Source organism: Lacerta agilis, chromosome 5 (assembly GCF_009819535.1).
Source record: "Lacerta agilis isolate rLacAgi1 chromosome 5, rLacAgi1.pri, whole genome shotgun sequence".
NCBI lineage: Eukaryota > Metazoa > Chordata > Lepidosauria > Squamata > Lacertidae > Lacerta > Lacerta agilis.
Genome location: NC_046316.1, coordinates 24,876,688 through 24,900,459, shown reverse-complemented (window position 1 = coordinate 24,900,459; position 23,772 = coordinate 24,876,688). Strand labels below are relative to the sequence as shown.

Sequence of the window (23,772 nt, the reverse complement as noted above, 5' to 3'; positions counted from 1 at the left end):
TCACCCCCGCCAAGTAGGCCATTAGCTGAGGAACCCACACAACCAAGAGTGGTCTCTAGAAGGAACTGTCAATGCTTAAGGCCTTTATGATTCACTGCAATGACAAGGAAAGCAGTGCCTGTGTCTTCACACTAAATGAAAGAATTGCCTCTGATGTTGCAGTTAATACAGAAGCTTTTGAATACTTAATGGCTCATCAAGAGCATTGGAATACCTATGGAACTCTGATGTCTTTTACAAGAACTTTACTGAGCATTAGCATCTTTTGCAGATACCCTAATTCACTTCCTTGATATGTCAAAACAAATTCTAAATAATGAGGAATTAATTTCCCCCCACCATTGTCAGGCTTTGTGTTTGCCTCTTTAAAGTGCTGCATTTCAAGCACTTCAGGATTTTCCCCTGTAACTGAGTCTTAAGGATCAAGTTTCAAATTAATTATATTGTATTCATTGAATCCCTGCTACGCAAATTCAATATTATGCTTCCTTTTTCTAGTTAGGCTCCTAATTTCTCACTCATACAATTTGCCCAAACCATTATCTTGTATTGACATAGCTTGGCAAGTGGTGCTATGCAAAAATATTTTATTACTTGAAAGTTTTCAGTATAATACAAGCTTTGCTACAGTGGTTATTTGCTTGATCATGACCATACCAGTATTTCCAATTACTTTGCAGCATCAGCAGGTGTGATTAAACTGAAAATATATAAACTGAATAAACTGGGACACAGTTTATATCATGAAATTAACTGGTGTGGCAAGGGCTAGAGAGAGCAGGCAGATCAACAAACTTACTATTGAAAAATGAAGCATGCTTGCCATGTGTTCTTCATTGGAAGTTGGATGGCCACCTGTCAGGGATTCTTTAGGTGTGATTCCTGCATTGCAGGGCATAGGACTAGATGACCCTTGTGGTCCCTTCCAACTCAACAATTCTATGATTTGATTATTCATAAATATGTTTTGCACCTTATCAGAGCAGCTTGTAAAAGGACCATGTGGATGAACTGTGTCAATGAGGAATGGCACTAGTTCCTTTTGCTGGTGGCGTGGGGACTAATTCCTTCATAAAATGAACTTTCCAAGTACTGAAGTTTTCTAATTAGATCAGGAAATGCATTCATCTTACCAGGGCAAGAACCTTTGGATTTCGTTCTCCTTTCTTCAGAAATGTGGCTGTTCTTTTCTGCATCCCAAGAGGAGCGAAAAAGCAGCCCCATGTTATTAACCTAATGCTCTCCCGCTGCTGGTTCATTTTACTTTGAAAGTAGGAATTCAAATGCTACTCTGGCAGAAATCCAACAAAAGCTACTTGTGACAAAAACCCTCTTGAAATCTGTGGGACTTAGCACCAGCCCTTTAAGTAAGTCTATTCCAATGTAAGGACATAAGAATATGTCCTTACATATCATCTAGTCGTAGAATCATAGAACTGTAGAGTTGGAAGGGGCCACCAGGGTCATCTAGTCCAACCCCCTACAATGCAGGAATCCTTTGCCCAGTGTGGGGCTCGAACCTATGACCCTGATATTAAGAGTCTTATGCTTTACCAACTGAGCAGCATCCTGTTCTCACAGCAGCCAACCAGATGCCCCAATGGGAAGCCCACAAGCAGGACATGAGCCCAAAAGCACCCTCCCTTTGCTTTGAATTGTGATATAGCTATGTTTTGCTGGAGTATTTCCCCCTGCTACATGCCCCTTAATCTGTTTGTTTCACAGCTGTAAAAAATCATTAGTTAATGTAAGAATCATTAGCCATCTACCTATTAACCAGCTGATTTCATTAAAGTTACATATGCCTAATCATCAAAACTGTGGCATAGCATTTTTTTTAAAAAAACCTCACAATTCTTAACAAATGTTATCAATCACTGTATTCTAAAACATTAACATGCTAATATCTTTTGTCCTTCTGCATCACAGTAACACACCAGAACTAAAATTGCCTTTTAAGAAATGCAAGTAAGTGTGCCCTTAGCTCACAACCCTACCTATTAGAATTTCCCTCACCGATAAAAATTGATCCCCATAAATTCATCAAATGAGTTAGGTACTAATGAAGTCTGTTAAAGTTTGGAGCCCTAGTGGTTTTTAAAAACAAAACAAAAGCTTGCATTGTGAAGAAATAATGGGAAGAAAGAAATGAGAATTCAGAGCCACTGAATCTATCAAAGTGTGAATATAACTATGAGATAAATAATACTTAACACTTTCTACGTCTCTGAGCAGGCCTAGGTTTTTTAAATAGATAGCATATTAGTTTTCATATTTTTACCATAACATAGTATCAACTATTCACACACACACCCCTTGTTCCCTCCCACACTGCAGACAATAGTAGTAGTTTCATTTCTGTCATCCCTTCATTTGTTCATTCATGCAATGGTTGAGTATGTTAGGCAGTTAAGTAAGTGTTGGAGTGAGCATGCAGAAACATTGTGCCATGCTATCAGAGGGAGTAAAGATAAGTCAAACAGATTCCTGTGTTGCATCTCTCACTGTTTACAGCCTTGGAAGTTACTCAGCTAGCTTTACCAGATCAGTTTTCTTTTAGATAGGAATTACTGGGGACTTAAATGTAGCACCTGTTTATTTTAAAGCTGAATCTAAGTTATCCGGTGAGAATGGTTAAAATTTGGGGGACAAATATCCCAAAGCCAACACCCAATGTTATCTCCTTCTTCTTCTTTTTTGAAGCAGCAGCTGCCAATTTTGTGGCAGAAGTGGCACTTCTCAAAGTGGCTGGTGACCAGTAGTGGTTGTTTGGATGGGGCATCATTGCTTACCTGGCTTCTTAATACAGAGGCCACTGCCAGTAAAAGAGAGGGAGAGGAACAGGGGTGAGGTGGTGGAGATGTCAGCAAAGTGCAGCTGCCTCAGCGGGAGCAGTGGATTGTTCTGCCGCTGCACCTACACCACAAAGCCCTCCCTGCCGCATCTCCCCACTCTCTTGGCTTCTGGCAGTGTCTTCCGCATTGGGAAGCCAGGTGAGCATTGCCATCCCACCCTGCTGTGCTCTGCCAACTGCTAATGCTGGTAGCTGCCAGAATCCACAATGATGGTATGTAATCACATGGCCTAGCTCCAATAGGACTTTTGCCTGGGTGTGTGTGGTACTTGCAGACACCCCGAAAAGCACTGCTGCCAGTGCGTGTGAGGCGCACATTTCCCTAGAGTATGAATGCAATCAGGTGTGGGTTCTTTTCCACTTCATTGCAAGAAAATTAAAGAAAAGAAACATCATCAACAGCCTAGCTCATCTTTTGAGGCAATTTTTGAAGGAGAATGTAAGTGTGGGATGGATTACAAAAGAGAAAATGGAAGTGAAAGGGTATAGAAACACTTCTTGTTAACAGAGTGGTATTATCAAGACACCCCACTCGGTTGCCTATCATATTTCACATCTGCCAATAGATAAGCTGTGCAATTATGAACTTCTGCATTCAACTTTTCCAAGCAGGTATGTGAGTAAAGATCGTGGAGGTTTTTCCCTACTGAATAATGTAAATCAAGGCACCCTGTGGCTGAAATTTGTTCTTTAAAAAACCAAATTGATTCTCCTGTGATTTGGCCTACCACTGTTTTTCTGTGAACAGAAATACATTCCTAAATCATGCTGACATTTGTGTCTTAGTTTTATTTGTACTGCTTAAAAAAAATAACCCCTAAGACTTCATATATCAATCTAGAGTTGATTGGCTACGTCCGTCACAAATAGGAGGGGAGCTTGTTGCTATTGATTCTTTATTGCACACTACAGACTTCTACATTTCATACATTAATGTAGAATTCCTTTAGTCTTTGTTCCCTACTGTCCTGAACAAGAAGGAGGCATTTGGTATTACCTTTGTAATAAAGCTGCTGTTATTAGAGAAGATACCGTAAATCAGACCAGCAATCACAGGCATCATAAATATGAATGGATATTTGTGCATTCACACAAACAAAGTAAAGTATGTAAGCTTTTAGACTTTTTAAAATAAAAACATTCCTAGGAAAGGCAGCTCAAGATTTGTGAAGCATACATATTAGATGCCAGTGACTAGAGCCAAATACAGCTCAATAGAAACTGGCAATTGCCCCATTTATCATGCTAGAAACCAGGGCAGCACATCCTGTTTCTCTGCTTGAGGTGTAACAGGAAGTGCTGTTCTGCCCTGCCACTGTTGCCATCACTTCTGCCACCACTACACTTGCTGCCACTGCCATTGTCAACACTGCCTACTCTGCTGCCATGTGCCCTGTTGCATTGGCTGTTGGTGGAGAAGCTATTTTGGGTGAGATCACAGCCCAAATGACATGATCTTGATCAAAATCAGCACCAGTCACAGCAGTGCTCCTCTACCATTAGCAGATTTAGTGGTGCAGGTGGGGCACCTGCAGGGGTGTCAGCTGGGAGGCATCTGCTACCTGGGGCAGCAGCCTCACTCTGCCTAATGGCTGGGCCAGCTCTGTTAGAAACCACAGTCTCCATCTCCTCCCTGATCAGGTTGCTCCATGCTATGACGACATAAACGAGTCTGCTGGATCAGGCAAAATATTCATCTAGTCCAGCAATCTGTTCTGACTGTAGCCAACCAGATGCCCATGGGAAACCTGCAAGCAGGACCTAAGTGCAACCATCTCTCCTCACTTGTGATTCCCAGCAGCTGGTATTCAGAGGCACACAGCTTCCAACAACGGGGGTAGAAGCTAGCCATCATTTGTCTAATCCTCATCCAAGTTAGCGGTCATGAAACGTATCTTGTGGGAATGAACTCCCTAGTTCAACTACGTCCTGTGCAAAGGAATTCTTTTGCTTGTCCTGAACATTCCAACATTCAAATTGCACTATCCTAGTTAGCACCCCTATAAGGTCTGCTTCAGGAGAAGAGTGCAGTGTGCATGGAATGAGCATCTGCACAGCTGATGACAAAGCAATTCAGCTATTAGTTTTCACAAACAGCAGACGAGGTTCTTAAATCTGCTTCTGGGGTTTGCTGTTGACTTCTCACATGAGGAGATGCTCCTGCATACAAAAATATCCCCTCAAAATAAGCATACAGAACCAAAAGCCACTTCGTGTTCTGTTTGTGAAAAGGAGGCTGCAGTCTGTGTGAGGGGAGGAAAGAGTGTGTTCTTTCAGCTGCCGCATATGGCATGGCTTGCTTGAATGAGTCATCTGGAGTTGTTTGCCTTGCAAGTCATTCTGGCAGGTTCACTCATTATCTGCTGTTGCTTTGGCTTGCTTTGGCTAACAATGGAAAACTCTCCCCAGATCAGTTTGTGTTTGGGGTATTTTCTTCCCAACCTGGGAAATAGCTTGATTGACTGTACACCAATCTGAGACTCAGTCTCAATCCTGCACACCAGGACTGAAATCCCCCCCATTGGCCCATCCCACTAATTTAGCTGGGCAGTGGCGGTTTCACCAAAGAGCTTCATCTCTCCTTCCACGGTCCCTCCTGGAATTCTAATTTTCTTAGGGAAAAACAAAAATAACTGGAATCAAGACTGGATATCTTGTTAACAGAGTGCCCTCTGTGTACATTGCTCTCTTCCTGGAGAACCCACAACACACTACTAACCCATTATGGCCATGCATATATTTCATTTCAGCAAGCAATTGAACACTAATTGATGTCCAAATCTGTTACCAAGTTTCATGGAGAAACATGGTACACTGCACTTTTCTGTTTTGTTTTGTTTTTTAAAAACTGAGTAACTTTATTGATGTGATGTCTTACTGATTTTATGTCTTGTAAACCTCCTGAAGGCTTTTGATGCCAGGCTGGTGGGCTATCCATTTGAAAATATAATAAGTGAATGAAACATGCTTGTTGTTGCTCATGTGAGCAGTTGGAATAAAATCGGAAAGGGACAAACAAACTCACAGCCTCTCTAATAATCATATTCAAGTCTGTAGGATTAAAGCTATGAAATATCCTAGATGTTTAATGCTTCAAAGGGAGCCACATGTTCTCTTTTAGGGACAGGGGACCATCACAAGATTTTGAAACTCCAGATTTCAGTAGCTGGGTAACTTACAAATGAGGAATGCATTCTTACCGGGGCAGAGGAAGGTATTTTAGAACATGAGAAAAATGCAGCAGAGTGTTGTGGGTGACTAAGGTTTACTCAGGTTTAACTTGAATCCATTAATTTCAGTGGGTTTACTTTGAGAAAAAGTTAGCTGAAAACAACCCATTATCTTTTCTGCATGCACACTGCTGTTCAATTCAGTGGTTTCATAGGTCCTGCCTGCCCATCCTGTAATTAATTCTATGGCTCCAGTCATGTGGAGTTGATTTCTGTGGGGCCCTCATCTACCTTCATCTTTGGGGGAGACAGCTGTGCAAAGATGTTTCTTTCTGACAGCCTGCTTCATGGCACTGTCCACCGCTGCAGACTCAGCTGTAGTTTATTGGTACAGTGCTTTGAAGGTTGGGACCATGAGTAAATTTTATCTAGGGGTTTTATCTGAAGAATATTGATGTGAATCTGGCTTGCTGAAATATAAATATAAAGGTAATATACACCTCCACTCTCCTGATGAGAGCAAGCAGTAAATATTTCACATTCTGCATCTGCTCTTATCTTCTTTCTGGCTCAGGAAACGCCCAGGAAAGTATAGAGTCTAGCATAATATAGAGAATCCAAAGTATAAGCGAATGAGGTTTCTGGTGGCAGTGTGTGTGATAAAAAGGCTAAAGAATTTGGGGCCCTCCCTCGTGGCTGGGAAACTGCATGGATTATTGTGCTGCATATGACTCAGATCTTTTGTAGCTCCATGGCAGCTTCCCCCACTTGGTCCTGGCCCTCCCTGCTGCTTTGGACTATAACCCTAATCATTTCCAGACTGCTAGGGTTGTTGGGAGTTGTAGTCCAAAACAGCTGCAGCATGCCTGGCTGGGGAAGGCTGTTCCATGGAGAAGAGTCAGCATGGTGGTACAGTATGGAAATGCTTGTTAATCTGGTGAATAGTTATGAATATATTGCATCTGACACTCTGAATAATTGAGGTTTTATGATACACAAGCTCGAATAAAAAAAACAACCCCACACACTATTTCAAGTTAATGCAGTCCATGTTTGCCCATCTATAATTACTCAAAAAGAAACACACAGAGGTCTCCTTCTTTAGGCCATTCCAATAGCTCACTGTCAGTCAGAAACCTGCAACAAATCCAAGATTAAAGGTTTTGTGCTGAACCAGACTCTGGGGATACACATCTCTTGCTAAGCAGGCAGACACACACACACCTTGGGGCAGGTTTTAAATTTCTTCACAACTTGAAATATAATGAGTAATCTCCGGTTATGTTATAGGAGAGCAAATACCCAGCAGGAGCTGAAAGGAGGGCAGTTCCTAGTAGGTCTCCCCTCCTGTGTATCTGACCCTGCCCTGCCTTCTAGCAGCCTAGCTCAGATAGGTTAAAAGGGTTTTTTCTGTTCCTGTTAATATGGTATTCATATTACTGGTTGAGATAATATTTTGAACTGTTTATAGAATACAGTGGTGCCTTGGGTTACAAATGCTTCAGGTTACAAACGTTTCGGGTTACAAACTCCACTAACCCGGAAGTAGTACCTCGGGTTGCGATCTTTGCCCCAGGATGAGAATGGAAATCGCGTGCTGGCGGTGCAGCAGCAGCGGGAGGCCCCATTAGCAAAAGCACGCCTCAGGTTAAAAATGATTTCAGATTAAGAACAGACCTCCGGAATGAATTAAGTTTGTAACCAGAGGTACCACTGCATTTTAATTGTCTCTAGAATTGCTTGAAAAATGATGGTGATGTGTTTTCTGCCCTGGGCTCCTCTGGGAGTAATATACCTATATATTGAAATTAATTATCATCATTATCATCATAATTCAGGAGCCAATGTACTTAAAATTCTGGGGACAATTTTCATGTGTTTTGACCATTCTGGTGAGGTCTGATATATTTTTACTCTTTCTTTCAACATAAAAAGCCTTTAGGGCATCTTCCAAAACAAAAACAGTATCAAATTTGGCTTGTTCCTTTAGCCATCTGGTTCAAATCTGTTGTCTGGGTTGTGCCTTTTCATATCTGTCAAGGCTTCTTCCAACTGATCTCCTGATGGATAACTGGTATAGGCAACTTGTTGGTGACTGAGCTACTGAAATATTCCAGTTGTTTTTATTCTTTGGGTTTTTGTGTCCTCTTTATTTTCTCAATGTGGCTGTGAATCCATACTAACTGGAGGTGACAGTCTTAGGAGGGCATGGAACCAAATGACAGACTGATGAAGTAGGCCTTTCTCTCCTTTCCTCTGATGCAGCCAGGTGGACTGACTGCAAGTGGACAACTGATTTTTGATCAGCCAGGCTGGTATAAGTCAGGGAAGAGGTATCAAAATGTTCTTTGCTGATCAACCTACTTGCCTAGCTAAATGGTGGCAATCCGGAAATGAAACAAAAGAAAAGAAAGAAAAGAAACAGACATTCTTCCAAATCTGCTGAAGCTCCCAAAATAATAAACTGGGCTACAAGAATCTGGAGATTGCTCCTTCCACAAAATTAACATATTATTAAGTAGCTTTGTGGCCTACAGCAGCTTAGCCAGGCAGGCATTTTTCTGAGAAGACAGTAATCCAGTTGAGGCAAAACAACAGGTGTTGTATTTATCAACTTATGCTCACATAATACAGTCCTCTCAAAAACCTTCTCTCAGAATGACTCATCTCCAAAGACACAGATTTCTTTAGGCTTCCAGAATCCTCTCTGGCCTTCAGGGTTTGCTTCTCTATACATATTACCTTTACAGACGGGTCAAGCATACATATACAGTACTACAATATTTTGCAACCAGACACTAGTGCAGTCTCATTTTAGAGCCTATTTGGCAGCAGTGAAGGCCACTATTTTCTCGGGTTGTCTTGTGCAACTTTCCTGATTGATCCAGAGCATGCAACATTCTGGCCCAACTGAGGAGTGGGAACTATTGGAGGTGCATTGTGACTTGTCTGTGAAGCAATTTGAGGATAAAATTGCTTGCATCCACCAGAATTGCACTGTTGTAGCAAGTCAACGGTTTGAGGTGTCAACTGCAATGGTTAGTGGTCTTTTATTGGATGCGTTTCACTTGGTGTGGTCTGAGAATGGGGACATGGTGCTTGCATAGGTTTGGGCAACCACCTGCACACTGGACCCTTGCCCCTTATGGATCATAAAACTGAGTAAGAGCAGGACAGCAGGTTGAGCCAAGAAGGTAATCAATCCCTCACTGAGAGAGGTGGTGGCCCAAAGCCACCTGAAAGTGGCAGCAATATGATCGTTCCTATTTAAACTCCTAATTAGACATGGCTGGAAATGGGGAGAAGGAGATACAGACAGGATGTATTTTCCTTGTGGGTTCTTTTCAATATCAAATTTTAATTAATTTTCTGGGACATTAGATGCCCTGGTGAAATGCTGTTTTCTAAAGGCCCTAATGCCAGGGATGCTGCCTCATCCTTGGTTCAGACTCAAGGAAGAGCAGGTAAGAGATACATCCTTCCCTTTTGCTGCAACCACTGTAGTTGCAACCAGCAGGTAAGGAAGGGTGTGTGAGGACTCAGTGTGGGATTAGCAATTACGAACAAATTTATAATGCTTGATGGGGAGATGGAAGAAGCTTTTTGAAGCATTCTTCAATATTGTTTTTTAATTGCCAGCATCTTTCTGAATTGAGACTAGGGAGTTTGTCCATTGCTATTTGTATTATTAAATATATTCATTTGACACCAACAGTTAATTTAAAACTAATGTCTCACCTTGCTTCCATTAGAACAAAGCATATTTTGTTATCTGATTACCGTTTCATAATGATTCCTCCTTTAGGCCTTACAAGCTGTTTCATTTTAATAATGGAAGACCTTTGTTTAACCTATGCAGCTAACTTGCTGAAAACTGCATGATTCTTAATGAATATTACTTGGCTATTAATAGCAACCTTTCAAAGCCATGAGGTCAAATTGATGCTTATTTAGGATAGAACTGTTTGTCACCAAGATAAAAGATCTTGTTAATCTTCTGGAGAAAATCAATTGATTTTAATTTTCTGGCATCTGTTTCAGTTCTCTTCACCCATTAGTAGTTCGCATGTAATGTCCAAGAGAAAAGTGCTAAAAAAGCAGATTTTGACAGTGTTAGGTGAGCAGGTTGTGAAAATTTAAAACTTTACAGAAACATGGAGTCCAACATTCAACTTACTTAGCACATAGGGTTGAGTTGAAACTTTCAGGAACATTTTTGGCTGTGTCAAAACACACACACACACACATTGCAATTGAGGGTTGTGTTGTGTTGTGTTTTTTGTTTTGGTCAGTGCTTCCAAAAACATTTGTTCATATAACACCTCCCTTGTTCCTTTTTTGATGTCATCAAATGTCCAAATTGGGTTGAATATGTATGAAACGGTAATCAGATATCATCTTGTTTACTGCATGATATCATCTTGTTTACTGCATAATCTCCAACTGACAGGGATCATCTAAGAGTGAAAACCAGTTTAAGTAATCAGCAATTTCACACTGTACTGGTGTTACTCCTCACAACCCTTTCTAAACCTTGTTTTAACTGTATGCTAAAAATAGGGTTTAAAAACCTCTTTAAAAATCCTTGCCCCCCCCCCACCAAAACTGCTTCAAGATCGGATCCAGGATGCGTTGAGTGTCTCCCCTAGAGTGGCACAAGGTAGATAAAAGGAGTCTGTGCACAGCATAATTTCAAGCAGGGAACAAGCAGGAACCAAGCTTCATATGCCATAACATTGAAGGCAAAAAGAAATATTGCTGTTGATCCAAAGCACAAAAATCTACATGACGGGTGGGCACAGCTGACAAGACTCATTCCTTTTGCTCCTGACAAAACAAATCATTTGAATAAACTCATGTGCTTTGCAGCTAAAACAAGGTGTTTTCCCAAGGAATGGCTGGTTACGACAACACGAGTCAGGTTGCCTAGAAGATGACTCAAAATTAAAATGATGAAATAATTATAGCTTTAATTCAAAGGCATAATGTAAAAGCCAGCATGTTTGTTGAAAGCACTGATGGGCAAGCCCACTAAGACTCCCTTTGGTTTGGCTCAGGATTTCCCCAGGATTTAAGAAAAGTCCTCTGAGCCAAGCCAAGAGTTTGGGCTGTGCCCCCTTCCTGTTTCCACCACCTTCTCCTCCAGCTCTGCAATTCCCTGCAGCACATGCAGACGATGAGTGAATTTTCCCATAACTGAAATGTGTACAACCTTTTTGAGCCAATTACCAATTGTGAAATTTGAACCAACTTTCCATCCCTGGGGTATAACAAGGTGGGCTGCCGCTACAAGATAAAGGGAAGGTGGTTTTAATGTTGCTGAGGAGTTGTTGCCTTTAAATATAGAGATGAGGCACAGAGCCAGATCTCAGTGGACTAAGTTACCAGCAATGTCACTAATTTATTTATTTTTCTTGCTTCTTAAATGCAGGCATAGCCGTTGTGAGGGGCAGCAATGTGAAGCAAAAGGGAAGGCTATTTTAAACTCAATTTATGCATCCACCCAGAAGGAGTCTCTGTGATTTACAGAGACAACAACATGCAAGCTATACAGTGAAAATCCATTAAAATGAAACAAATGTACTAAAAGTATTTAGCCACAAAAATAATTCAACAAAAAATTACCACCCCACCCACATAAAAGATAAACAACCAAGGGGCAGACCCTATAGCAAGGGAATAGCACTGTTTTCTCTCCCTCTGCTCCTCTTTCTTCCTCCCCTCCACCACAAAGATGTTGCATGTATCATGAGTCCCCATGACACTGGGTGGTTGCTAGACTCCTCAGGTTTGGGGAATGAGGCTGTGGACTCAAGAGAAAGTGTCTGACAAAGAGAGGAAATTGTTTGCAACATTGACCCTGGATGACACCCATTTATTGGTAGCTGTTCTGAAGCAAGATGCCATCACTCTGGCTGCCACTTCTGAGTCTGAGGACTCCTGTCCAGAAGTCCTAGCAGAGTCACTGTTTCCTCCACACCATCAGAAGCAACAGATGCTGAAGGAGGAGAGATTTTTAACTGGAAGACTTCTCCCAGCCAGCCACTCAGACTGAGCAGAAACCCTAGATAGGTTTCAGTCTTGGGCTATCTGTTCCTCAACTGGCATTTGAGTCTGAGTTCCACATGGAGCTATCCAAGGTGCTTATTTTGCTGTAACTTTTCCTATTCTTTTTGTGACGGATAGAAGACCATGCTCCAAGTTTGGGAAGAGAGTCTGCAAGCCAACAGAAATACCTTTGTTAAAACAACATTTTTTTCATTCATGGGGGAAGGAATAACATTTCTCCAGCAGGTGATACCTTTACAAGACCGTACCCTTTCTTGGAAAATGAACCAACACTGAAGCTCTTTCTCCCAGATTCTCATATGTTGCCTAAATATTTCTGTATGGTGATGCTCTCACATTGCTCCTTCACATTGCAGTATTCCAGTTCCCCATGCACCAATCATTCCATTTTTCATCACTCTTTTGTTCCACCTCTATCCCCTTCCAGGACTTGATTATACCATCCACTCTGTAGACATGTTCTAGAAATTTGTAGCAACTCTTTCTTCTTCCTCACTAGCCCATTATTCCTTCTCTTCCATCTTAATTGCCCCAACTTCACCATTCCCAACATTCCAATTCCCTTGGAAACAGTTGCCAAGGCTGCCCACAAAGGTCTTGTATTTAACAGCTTGCATTTAGTTATCCCTTGTTTTCCCCAGGCAACTGTTGCTCAGGAAAGCAAGAATGGGTGTTAGAGGATTTGTGCTTAACTTGGACTCAGATCCTCTGAATCCTTGGGGTTTGATTCTGAGAAAGGCTTGGATGACCACTCATGCCATCCCTGTTTGAAACCTGAAGTATAACGATTTAAAAGAAAAGCAATCAACCAAGATCCAGTTAACACACGATTTTAACTATGGAAATGTGGCATGCAAATAGAATGATAATGAGTAGGAAGACTTGATCCTTAAGGTGCTGATCAATTGCAAGCAGTTTCTTACACAGAGCTTGATGGGAGAAAATAACTATATATAATGCAGTGTTTAATGGAAAAAAATAGATGATTGTTACAATGAGCCAAAGTTTTAGTCCACTTAGATGTCTTAGGACTATATAGCAAAAATATATTGAGTCTTAGTAATTGAGAGGGCTGAACACAGTACCATCTATAACTCTTCCCCTCAGTGTGAAAGCAGTCTATTAAATACTAGTGCCCCAGGGTTAAAAAAAATAAGGAAAATGCTTATATCAGGAAAACCAGCCTTTTCAGTAACTATTGGTACCCTGGTGGTCATTTTCATTTATAATATTTATGTCTGAAATGTATCACACACAATAGCACTTTATTTGTTAGCTTTTTCAAACCCCAGTAAAGCTTCTCCCAAAAGCCACACTTTTATATAGTTGATCCTCATTTATTACCTTTTGCAGTTGTGTATTTGAATTTGATGGAAGGATGAGGGAAATGAAAGTGGTAACCTTGTGCACACTTATTAATTAATTAATTAGCTGAAAGTAAGCGCCAGTGAAATCCATGACATATTTCTGATCAGCCATGAAAGAATCAGGTTGTAAGGGTTATTTCAAAAATGATGTTATTAAAACGATGTTATTTATTAAAAAGCATTGGATGCATTTACTTCTGAATATTGTTAACACAAGGAAAAACAAAAAAAAAGTAGGTTAGGGCTACGGTTACTGTAGGGGGATGAGTGACTCTTTCAATTTTGGTTTCCTTTAGTTTATCAGTTTTCCACTCATACTCATTTCTCTACATTCTCACATCAATATGTTATTTTTTTTAAGTCATCATGAAGGTTAGTGTGGATTTCTTTTCATATACACATTTCTGTATGCAAAGCAACTTCCCCCAATAGAATCACCCTCTGTGTTATTTCACTAGTATATGCATCTTAATGCACATTTGCCCCCAGTATATGCTTTTCTGTACATGTTACTTGGCAGGAGAACTGCACTGCAAAATCTGGAGTAGTACAAATTTCAAAGGGTAGCTGTGTTTAAGTTCTCATACTGTTTCAGAAAGCATGAATTAGGCGGGCTCACCTTCAGGTATGAGTCGAATTTCTCCCATATCCCTATTTTAAGTATGAATAACATGAGATACATACCCTTTCTTTCTTAGAAGCCACAGCATGCCTACAGCAGAAAAGCTCAAAGAGCTGGTTTTTAAAATATTGATACCTCATCTTTCCATCCATTAGATGCCACAAGGCAGCTTTATTGCTATCACATCTATCCACTGTTCATTTTTCCACAAAGTATTTTGTGCAGCACTCATACTATCTGAACCTCCTCCAGCTTCTACTGGACAACCTTGTTCAGACGATATACAATGACAGGTTCTTATTCATTAACACACATTTACTCAAAAAGTATTCAGGCACTTTTTACAGTTCTCTGTTTGAAGGAGGAGAATCTGGAGCTATGCAAAAATTGTATAACAATAAATGACACCAAGAGCAAAGCTCCCTCTCTCTCTCCCTTTCCCTCTCTCCTCAATTCATTGTATGTTTTGTTTATTAAGTACAAAGCCATGTTCTAGCTCTTTGTCTGCTGTGTATAATTTGAATTATAAAGCAATGATCCAGTGTACTAATGTGTCAAAGCAAATGGAATTCATTTTCTGACCTCATCTCCCTACCGTAATGCAGGCATAAAAATGTGTTCTGCAAGTGACAAGTCATTAGATTTAGCATGACTGACAGTTACCTTCCCCAACACATTCATTGCTTTATTAAGATGGACTCCTTCTATGACCTTGTTGCCTGGCACTTTTCATTGCTTTATCATCCCCAGTGAAGAGAAAAAAATCTGTTGCTCTAGGTGAGAATTCCGAGGAACTGGAGGGAAAGCCAACAAAATTTCACTAAGGCAAGTAAAGGACTTTATCCTTATCTCCAACCTGTTCTGCCATCTTTACTGAGGAACCTGTAGCTCATCAGATGTTGTTGGACAAGAACACGGATTATCCCTGAGGCTGATGAGGGCTGGAGTCTAACAACATCTGGAGAGCCACTGACTCCAATTCCTTGCTCTAAGTAATGCATAGGATACTGTTGGCTCTCCAGATGTTGCTGAACTACAACTTCCATGCTTGCTGGGATTGATGCAAGTTGCAGTTCAGCAACATCTGGAGAGCCAAAGGTTCTCCACACCTCCTCTAGAATTTGGTTCACTTTTTCTTCTTTCATCCACTGGTCCGAATCCTGAAAGGACTCCTCCCTATGCTTCTGACTGCTTCTTGGGTGATTTGGGTGACATTTGTGTTCCAGGGGGTCATTTGTTTCTGAAAGATAATTTGAAGCATGGCTGGTCAAGCTTGAAAAATTGTGCATATTTTCCTTGGGCAGACTCCCACACAACTCAGTCACTTTGATCCATTTATCTCACCTCTGCCCTGGCAGTTATCTGTTAATTTTATTCATTTATTTTTGTAAATTATGTTTTGTTTAAATATTACTATCAACCACTTTGATAGTTTGCTCCTCGAAGCTGCCAACGGCTATGGCATTTTATTGGATTGTTTTAAAAAGTTTATATGCTACTTTTGAGGAATAGACACATTTTTCCCCCCTCTGCTTCCCATTTCTGAATCATGTAGAAATGCACACATAGGTTTATGGGTAAAGCTTGCCAAGATCAAGTTATTAGGAAAAGTCAACAATCCACATGTTTCCATTTTTCACAGGCACCTGTCCTGTGGGAGGTAGTTATGGGAACTGTAAGTATGTAGTATGAATTTAAACAAGAAATATTGAGACTTTTTTTATTGTGTTCAGGGACAATAAACGCCCATTTCGGAGGCAAGGTTGGTCTACGAGTCACAAACAGGACTATAATGTGGATAATTACCTTGCTGCCTCTCTTGCTGACAGCTCTTTTAGCCCCCTCTCTGTGTTTGACAGAATAATAATTTAAAACAAAATTACTTTCACTGTAGCAGAAAGTACAGAAGGCAGACAAAGGAAAAAACGTGGTACATTCTAGACGCTAGCCTTGATGGAGAGGTGGGGGGAGAACCTTCATACCCATAGCGTAAGGGAGATGTTATGTTGAACTAAATATGATCTTTGAAAATACTGATGGAAAGCCAAGGGTATAAAAAACATTATTTAGCTATGGCTCATGAGGAGAGGAGAGGAGAGGAGGCAGTGGTGTCATCTTGGTGGTAGCTCCATACTCATTGTGATGGGGATGGGACAGAGTAAAGCAGCAGTAGCAAGATCGGGAGAACTTTGGGGCTTTGTGACGGTGCACCCAAAGCTCCCCCAACCTTACCAGCATCACGCCTCACTCTGCCCCAAGTCCATCCAGTTGAGCACCAGGAGAGGACACCACTGCCTCCACCCCACTCCCTGCACAAGCCACCACTGGCATTATCCACAAGAATCTAGTGAAAACTTAAAACTAGATTATACTGACGTATCAAAAGCACATATAGTTTATATACCACTTTTCTTCCACCTTCTAAGCCACCTTTATTCCTGCATTGTAAGAGGCTGTACTAGATGACCTTAGAATCCCTTCCAACTCTACATTATAGGTAAAGGTAAAGGACCCCTGGACGGTTAAGTCCAGTCAAGGGTGAATGTGGGGTTGCGGCGCTCATCTCGCTTCAGGCCGAGGGAGCCAGTGTTTGTCCACAGACAGATTTCAAGGTCATGTGGCCAGCATGATTAACTGCTTCTGGGGCAATAGGACACAGTGATGGAAGCCAGAGCACATGGAAACACCATTTACCTTCCCACCACAGCAGTACCTATTTATCTACAGTCTTACCTCTAGATACGATCGCTGCGGGTTGCGTTCGTCACAGGATACGAACGTGCCGAACCCAGAAGTACAGGAATGAGTTACTTCTGGGTCCGGCGGTTCGCGCATGCACAGAAGCGCCAAATTGTGCTTTGTGCATGTGCAGAAGCGCTGAATTGCGCCACACACAGATCCCATTTGCAACCAGAGGTACCACTGTATTTGCACTGGCATGCTTTCGAACTGCTAGGCTGGCAGGAGCTGGGACAGAGCAACGGGAGCTCACTCCATCGTGGGGATTTGAATCGCTGACCTTCTGATCGGCAAGCCCAAGAGGTTCAGTGGTTTAGACCACAGTGCCACCTGCGTCTACATTATATGATTTTGTGTTTATGGAATTCAAGGCAGTGTATATAGGATTGTTGAATAGTTTCTCATGTGGCCACTGAGCAGACTCAAAGCTGCTAAGCTTCAGCTGCATCATCGTGTTACCCTCTGATCATGTAATGGAGAAAGGTAAAGGCAACAACAGAAGAGAACAAATCAGCACATAGGGGGCCTTCACACACTTCTAAACATATGGCAAGCCAGCTGGATCAGGACAATGACTCATCTAGACCAGCATCCTGTTCTCACAACCAGATGCCTGCGGGAAGCCAGCAAACAGGACCCAAGCACAAGAGCACTCTCCTCTTGCAGTTTCCAACAACTGGTAATCAGAAGCATTTCTGCCTCCAACACATTTTCATGCACTGAGCAGAATTCTGTCTCCTTTGCTTATCACTCAAGATTGGCACACGCTCCAAATGGGGTGCCAAATATTTGTTTCTTCTCACCACTAAACAAAGGGTTACCCTATGCATATCTGGGGCACCTATCTTTTTCCATTATAAAATGCAGCTGGGAAGGGGGGCAATATTGGGGTTATATCACGGACAGTGCTATTTTTATAGTAAAAGAGGCACTGGAACTCACCTTATTCTCTAAGAATAGCAATGGCACCCACATGTGAGGTGCCGGAACTGAGTCCTGGCAAGTTCCTGCTGGGGGAAAAAGCCCTGATCATGGACCAGATCTAATCAGCAGCCTCCCTGATCCAAATTATGGCCCAAACCCATATCAGGACCCATTTTCTTATAGAAAAAGACATTGGGCATTCTTCACTTCAGAGTTCAACATGGACAGTGGAGTTTAAACTGGAGGGGCTGAACCCTGAAATGCAGCCAGTGCTAATGTGTTGACTAAGCAAGGGCTAAGCGTTCAGCTTTCTTGTATGTAAATCAGGCCAATCCAATCCAGAGGCTTTATATCAGCTCCCAGTAACAGGGGCAAGGTCATACATACCCTAGTTGTATTGGAAAAGTGGTGAGGGGCTCTGAAGCAGGCTCTCCCTGATGATGATGATGGTGATGATTATGATGATGATTTATTACTTATACCCCGCCCATCTGCCATGTCTCCCCAGCCACTCTGGGCAGCTTCCAACAGGAGATTAAAAATACATTAAAACATCAGTCATTAAAAAACTTGCCTAAACAGGGCTGCCTTCAGATGTCTTCTAAATGTCAGATAGTTGTTTATTCCTTTGACATCTGATGGGAGGGTGTTCCACAGGGCGGGCCACTACCGAGAAGGCCCTCTGCCACTTCCCTGTAACTTTACTTCTCGCAGTGAGGGAACAGCCAGAAGGCCCTCGGCGATGGACCTCCCTAGGCTTCCACCTATCCTGAGACCAGGCCCTTTGTACTTTTCATTCTTTGTCTGCTTTCCAGTAAAACCTTAAATTAGTAGAAAACTTTATTCTAACAAACATCAGTGCTAATAAAAACTTTGGAATCAGAAATTTCAAAGGGGGGAAAGGGGGACGGTTACAATAAAGGTGTGAAGCCTACAGAATTAGAGAGAGGCTTTAATGAGCATTATAAAAAAAACAAGCTGAGCTTTTTTAATTGTTATTTTAGCAAACAGTTGTAATTGTTGGGTTTCCCTACCAATTTCATCCCAGAGAGCCTCGTGTATTAACTAAAAGGCACTGCAGACTGAACAGCATTTATTATGCTTATTCCCATTTTAGGGAGAAAATGTTTAACATGGTAATGCGTTGCTCATCATGTAGGAATGCACCGTACGCAACTTATTATCTTATGTATGACTGCATCCCACTGGAAATCAAAAAGATGTGACATAGCAACCTTTATTAGCTTAATGGTAGCTGACCTGCCATAAATATGACACCTTAAATTAAACATGAGAGGTGACCTTCATTTAATACAAGCATTTCTTCTGAAATAAAGACTCCTGTCATTAAACCAAGGCCAGTGTGCTGCTAAGTAACCAAATTGATAACTCTTCCAAATGGAATTCCTTTGAGTGAAGAGTTGTTGGGTGGCTATGTCACGGCTGGAGTCAGCACAAAACAATGCATCAGTTAACTGTTTATTCAAGGAAACAACCCACAACCCTGGCCTAGTGGCCCCAGCAACTCCTTCTAGGAGGTCTTGCCCCAATGAACCAGTTGTGAGGACTGAAGGTCCCCACCCTCCCACTGCCCACCACGACTCTCCAGGGTCTTTCGCACGCAGTCTCAGGCTGCATCTGCACACAATAACCCTCTGCTCTGCCCATTTCATTTGTCTGTGGGTTCTAGGAGAGTCCCGGGGAGGGGAGCTAGGAGATGCTTTTCAAGGTTATTCACCTCACAGGAAATTTTTTAATAGGATTACTCATCAGATTTCTTAGTAGCAAAATAAATTATGTGCACATGTAAAAAGAAGAAAAAAAAGAAAAAGAAGACTTTTAACTATGATCCTTCAGGAGTTTGATCTTTGGAAATTCAAAGCATTATGATCTGCAGCTCCTGGACTAATGTGCTGATGAAAACATAGGTTTCCAAATTATTTCAGGCTCCCCCAGATGGCCTGTGTATTGTGCATTCATCCTGATTTGTTTGCATAAAACTTGCACAGAAGTTAGACTATCTTTGCTCTTTATTAAACATTTGCTCTGCTCATCGCCTCCATTTGTTTGTGGGGAGCTTATACAGCCATGAACATTCATTTGGATTTGCTTGCAGGGTGTTTATATGCCTTCTCCTTAATTTTTCAGGGCATTTCTCCATAGCCTTCCTAACTGGAAAAGGCCTCCCCCCCCTTTAAGTGGATTTGCTGCACTGGGGCAATAGAAGGCTATAATCCACTTTCAATTGTGAACACCTACATTTCTGACATTCTAGGAGCACCTTTCACTTTTCCTGAACCTTCTGACTCAGGTTTAGAGAACTTATGGCAAGGGGAGTCAACATGTTTCATAAGCAGCAAAATGGACTGTCAAATGAACTGACAGAGGAAGAATCAGAAGAAAAAGGAGGCTGATAAAGTTATCTCAGTGCAAGTCAAATGGGTACTTTAAATGTGCATTGATGACTTATGCTCAGTGAACTCAGGCCTTGACTGTGGTCCATTATCACAGGATACAAGCTAATTATGTCATCCGTTTTCTAGATGGATGACACAAAGCAAATAGAAAGTGAGAGTTCCCTGTGCTTGGAGCGCCCTGTGCAGAACAATGGACTATGGACACATCAGCTGCCTTGAGTTAAAAACAAACACATCTTGCAAATTAGGCTTGAGATCTGTTCTGAAATCTATTGGGACTGGCAAACTGGAATCAAGTTAATAGTTGATCCAGGAAAGCAACTAGGATCCAGGTTGAAGGAGAATAGTAGCAGAGTCTGTGCCTGAGTAATTGGTTTACTCAGACTGAGATGCTAGGCCAGAATATAGATTGTGGAATATTTTTTTTACTTAGTTTGGTTTTAAAGGCATGCCTGCTTAATCTGCTCTTTTCTTTCCAAAACAGTATGAGAACCAAACAATAGACCAGGGGTCAGCAAACTTTTTCAGCAGGGGGCTGGTCTGCTGTCCCTCAGACCTTGTGGGGGACCTGACTATATTAAAAAAAAAATATGAACAAATTCCTATGCCCCACAAATAACCCAGAGATGCATTTTAAATAAAAGCACACATTATACTCATGTAAAAACACTAGGCAGGCCCCACAAATAACCCAGAAATGCATTTTAAATAAAAGGACACATTCTACTCATGTAAAAACATGCTGATTCCCGGACCGTCCGCGGGCCAGATTTAGAAGGCGATTGGGCCGCATCCGGCCCCTGGGTCTTAGTGTGGGGACCCCTGCCATAGACAACCTTTGAAACCGACATCTCTCCGGATTTTGCAATGCAGTTCTCCTGCCAAGTAAGGGCACAAAAACGTGTTTTTGTTTTTGCGTGGTCAGGCGGAGTCCCCCAAACCCCAGGCAGCCCCTGAGTGGAATAATGACACAATACAACGTTCTATGGGATTAAAATTGGCCACAACTTTATTAAGATTCAGATGTAGGGAGACCTTGGCTCAGGCATTGGGCGTTTATCCTTCCCAACCCCCAGCCAGGGATCTGGGTAATTTCAGGGTTATCCAGCATGTGGGCGATTGAGCTAGCTCTGGAGAACATATGTTCAAGCAGATAGCCCACCCCACCCCCTGGTTCGCTACCGCTGGAGGGGGGGCAATGACAACCTCTGGGCGTATGGCCAATGCCTCCCCCCAAGACCCGTTTAACGGGAACCCTGGTATCGCCGCCGCAATGGGGGTGTGGGGTCACCACCCCATGCCTCCCCCCATTTAGGAAGATGACTAAAGGATTCCGCCTAAGGCCTGCAACCACCAAAGTTGTGACAGATTGCTACGGGAAAGGCGAAACCTGCCAATGCAGGGAAATTCCTTTCCGGCCCTTCAACAGCGGCCTTGACATAGCAGCGCCTGCGTACCTGTGGAAAAGAGGTCAACCTGCAAAAATAAGCATTAATTGAGGGAGTGGAGGGTGGGGAAGCTCTGGAGCCGACTGCTGCTTCCCAGGTATGTCTCACCTTCTATTGTGTGTGCTGCGTGGTCCCTCCTCCTACCTGGCCAATCCATCTGGCAACACCTCCCCCAGGCGGGATTGGACGGCTGACTGTGGTAGGTGGAGACCACGGGTATCTGACCTGGGAAGGTGGTGCCAGCCCGAACTACCAAGTGCTGCTCTGTGATCAAAGGGGGGGGGCTGCACGCGACCACGCAAAATGTGCACCCCTTTGTGATGTGGGGAACGGTCATTTTTAATGACTCTGTTTTCCATCTCATATGGGTCTTAAAGCAGCTGCTGCATGTAATGGGATAAAAGTACATAAAAATACACATCCCTGTGAAAACGACATGCAAAAATGCATTATTTCGAGGAAATTTGCTTTGCAAAAAGATGTATATGAGGCAAAAGTGCACACTAAAGTGTGTACAGGAGAAATTTGAGCTAAAATGCTGAAAAGGTTTCATAAGTTAAAAAAAAAGTTACGGGAAAATGTGGAGAACTGAACTTAAGATTTGAAAAGCAAGAAACTGTCTGATGAGGGCGGCTGGGAAGAATGTATATATGTGTGATAAATCATTATTTTACGGTGTGAAATTACACACAACAGATAGTGATACTTTTAAGTTTGTGAACTATCTTTTTAAAGAGATAAAACATTTCCCTAAGACAAAGATAATAACTCCAGTGAAAGGAGAAAATGTTTTATTGACCTCTTTGAAACAGAACTATTACCAGCATGAATAAACTGTAAAGATAGTTAATATGTTTTCACAGTGTATTTTCCTCATGCAAGGAACTAGGAAGTACTGTAATGGTGGCATATCGCAGCACCATATTGAAGGAGGGGAAATATTATATTATTCCACCCTACCGCCTTTCAAGTAATTAAAAGGTAAACTTACTGCTGCCTATTCAGCACACACACACACACACACACACACACACTGAGAAAGAAGATTGCAAACAACAAAAGAGCTGGTGGTAGAAAAAGGCTTCCTCCTGCCATCTGCAATGGGAACTGGCCTCCTGCTGGAGACTGAAAGAGAGATGCGGTTGTATGTAACCTTGCATGAAGGGCAAGAGACTGCCGAATCAATGGACACCATCTATGGCAGCCTGCCAATGATTCAGAAATGAACAATAATGTAAGATGGATGCTCTATGTAAACCCTCATCACCTACAGGAGCTTGTTCCTAGACACAGATAAGATACTTGATGAATTAAGGTTGGCAACTCTCCTGTATCTAGCCTTTCCAACAAGGCTATTGAAAAATGAAACATTGATTGACTGGCATAGGATTGGGGGAGGAAGTACCAACTGTTTTCTGATGCTCGTACCAGGCTAAAGAACACTCCGTAGCATCATTTTGTATATAGCGGGTGTGAGTTTTTAAAGCGCTTTAGTACTATAATGTGAAGATGGAAGCAACTTTTATAGCTATGCCTTATTGTTTTCTATATTTCAGGCAGCATTGTGCCACAGCAAATGATATATCTAGGACTACCACAGTTAAGAATGCAAGAAAGCTAAATTCAGTAAAATCTGCTGTGTTTCTTAAACATAGAAATTTGAAGAAGCTGGGGGGAGGAATATGAATTTGTCTGTTTCACACTGGGGCACAGACAGCATTCACTAAAGCTGGCCCATTGACATGGAGTTGTTTACAGCGATGACACCATGAAATAAAAATTGTACCAATTTGCAGATAGGAGTGGATCCTACACAGAATAAAACTGTGTAGCAAGGTTGGCAGGTAGCACAAAACCTCTGAACTAGCCAAGCATGATATAAAACAGAGTGTGTGTGTGGGGGGGGGGAACCGTGCAGACCAAATGTGGCTTTCCAGGCCACTATCTACCCCAGGCCAAACCCCCTGATCCACGTCTTTTTTAATGCCCTTGTTTTGAACAGTGATAGTGCTTCTTGCTCACCTGGGTGGAAGATAGATGGAGAAGTATGTGTGCACTTGCATATATGTGTGAGTGTTTAGGGACCGATGACATTTGGATTGTAGCCTACTGTACAAAAAAAGCTTGTTGCTGTGACTACTTTTGGCTCCGGCCCTATCCAC

At 42.0% G+C, this 23,772-nt stretch overlaps 1 long non-coding RNA gene across 2 annotated transcripts in view; it reads right to left on the bottom strand.

Moving 5' to 3' along the window:
• LOC117046695 overlaps positions 1-10,400 on the bottom strand; it is a 113,034-nt gene extending 102,634 nt beyond the window's left edge. For both annotated transcript variants that reach the window (XR_004426609.1, XR_004426610.1), the window contains exon 1: positions 10,347-10,400. This is a non-coding gene — a long non-coding RNA (uncharacterized LOC117046695). The remainder of the gene's footprint in view (positions 1-10,346) is intronic.
• Between the last annotated feature and the right edge of the window lie 13,372 nt (positions 10,401-23,772).